This window comes from Montipora foliosa, chromosome 11 (genome assembly GCF_036669935.1).
Source record: "Montipora foliosa isolate CH-2021 chromosome 11, ASM3666993v2, whole genome shotgun sequence".
Classification (NCBI taxonomy): domain Eukaryota; kingdom Metazoa; phylum Cnidaria; class Anthozoa; order Scleractinia; family Acroporidae; genus Montipora; species Montipora foliosa.
The window spans coordinates 10,044,721-10,047,220 of record NC_090879.1 but is presented as its reverse complement, the minus strand read 5'-3'; the positions used below and the strand labels follow the sequence as shown (position 1 = coordinate 10,047,220).

Sequence of the window (2,500 nt, the reverse complement as noted above, 5' to 3'; positions counted from 1 at the left end):
TGAAGCCACGAAATGTTTTTTCGTTTTTTTGGTCGACAAGTATTAATGCCGTGTTTGTTTAAGAAACAAGTTATTCTCTGTTTTATACCCGGGGGCAAGCACGAATAACAGTTGGCTGCCACATGGTTAAATCTTACTTTTTTGTTTTAATGTTCACTTTGCCAATCGTCAATTTAGTCTGAAGAAAAATACCCCAAACAGGCTGTCATCTCGGAATTTACCTAGAACAAGATTTAAAATAATTTGACGCATCAATTAAGTTAAAATCAGTCAAGTTCAATCAAGCATCGAGTCAACAACTGAAATTCCGCGATTAGTTAATTTGTTATGATTTGTTTTGTTTCTCAGGCATTGTTAGGATAAACATTGCAAAAACGGTATATGATTAGTATTGTATTGTAGTCCGTATTTTGTCTCTATGATGGTGGTGATTATTAAGATACATTATTCAGACAAGCCTAAAAGCGGAGCAAGTAGAGTAATGTAAAATAAATATCTCAAAGTGACAGAAGTAGTTTTTTTTTTAACTACTGACAATTTTTGGTATTTATTTTATATCACTCTACTTGTTTATTCATTTTAAAGTGTCAGGCATTTCCTACAAAAACTTTTGGTTACTTGGTTACTAAAAGCGGAGCTCCTAAATTAATATTTATTTCTGTTTTTGTTTTTAGATATTTTTGTAACTAGTCTGCTTAACAGGTCGTAAACCCTAAACCAGAGCAATTACTCTAACCTATCACAAGTGGCCCATATGCAGACAGCGCGATGAGCCAATCAGAATTCGAAGCAATTAAAATGTATTTTCTCACGTTATGGAATGCACCCTTCTTTGTAGTGCTATTTTGGATGTTCGGTATTCGCAGTTAGCATTGCTTTTCGCAATTTGATAGAGCGCGTGACTATTCGTGTTTCGGTATATAAGGCATTCTTTTGCAGTTCAAGGTCACTCGACGACATCTCTCGCTATATTTCTGTCAAATTTATTTTATTTTTGCCGTTAATTTAAACCCACAACTGAATCAGTTTAATTAAAGAAATGTAAAGATATTTAGAAATCAATGTACTTATTCAAGACGTTTTGATGTAAATTTCTATGTGCGGATATTTGGTAGTTATATTGGTTATCCTGTAAATGATTTTACTTTGACATTGCCCATGTATTCCTAGTCTAGCTATCATTAAACGAGATGCCTATTCCTGATTCTTGTCTGCGTCTGATGATATTTGGTATGAAATGAGTTCTTCTCGTTTCACTGCAGAGTGATTAGAGAACAATGTAACCTGCTCGAAGGGCGGGAAATGGGCGTGTGCAAGTCGCAATTGGTTTTTCTTTCTCTTCTCATTGGTTGATAAACTGGCGGGAGATTTTTAAGCCAACCACTGAGCGTAGCAATTGCAATCGAGTAATTACTTTAGACAGTCATTTGAAAAGTTCTCCAAGAAGTGTAAATAATATACCTTCATTTGAAGGAAGTGAATTTCAACGTACAATAATTTGTGGGTATCTTAAACTATAATTGTATTTGTATTTTATATGCTGTAATGCGCTTTTGAATCATTTTTATAGAAAAACGTGCTCTTTAAATAAAAATATATTTTTATTTTTATTTTTCCTAGTAGTAATCTCGGATTGTTGAAATGCGTTCGACAGTCGATTTGGAAGCAAAGGAGAAGGGTAGGCAAGGAAGCAATCTTATAGGACCGAAGTTTGAGGATACGAACATGTACTTCTTGAGATAGTTTCAATAAACGCCGACTATTATGACTCATTTGACAGGATTGAAATGAGATGTGTCTTTGAAGTGCGGTTCCAATTATCTTCCCAATTGAATTCCCAATTGTCTCTTATTGACACCTGAGAAATTCTGCGATGCCGGTGCAATGCTGATCTACCAACTGAGCTATGAAGCCACATCGTTGGGAGCAGGTCATTTTTATCGTTGGGCTCATGTGTTCCCGCGAAGGGACTAATGAAGGCAAGATATGTATATATTTGTAGTGCTGGCTATAGGCCTTATTCACGATAGCCGCCATGTTGGTTTTCAAATGGTCATGCAAATTAACCATGTGTTATGCTGGGGGGCAAACATTGAAAAAAGGCAAATTGCGCAAAATCGGCTCGACGAGATATTGAAATAATATTGCTAAAAGTACATTTTAGTGTTTAGAATTAAGTACCTTTTATAATAATTTATTTCTTTTGATTGCCTTTGACAGTTTGACTTTATATTTCGTTAGCTACTCACTTTTCACTAAAAAACGTCGAAGTAACTTTATTTTACTAATTAGGTGATAAACATTCAATGAACTTGAAACAAATCATCTGTGTGGCTAAGATGTTCGTTATAACCTCTCGAACTTGTGTTGTTTGCCCCCTCAGAAGTGTACACTCGTACACTCTTGTACGACGAGGACGAGGAAGCCCCGGTCGAAAGCGCCAGTGATAGAGGCGAACACGAGGTCGATGAACCTCCGAGTAAACGACCCAAATCTGACT

General features: G+C 35.9%; 1 long non-coding RNA gene across 1 annotated transcript in view; it reads right to left on the bottom strand.

Moving 5' to 3' along the window:
• LOC137977805 (uncharacterized) overlaps positions 1 to 205 on the bottom strand; it is a 779-nt gene extending 574 nt beyond the window's left edge. Inside the window, exon 1 of the long non-coding RNA XR_011117884.1 lies at positions 1 to 205. This exon is cut by the window's left edge and continues 51 nt beyond it. This is a non-coding gene — a long non-coding RNA (uncharacterized lncRNA).
• Between the last annotated feature and the right edge of the window lie 2,295 nt (positions 206 to 2,500).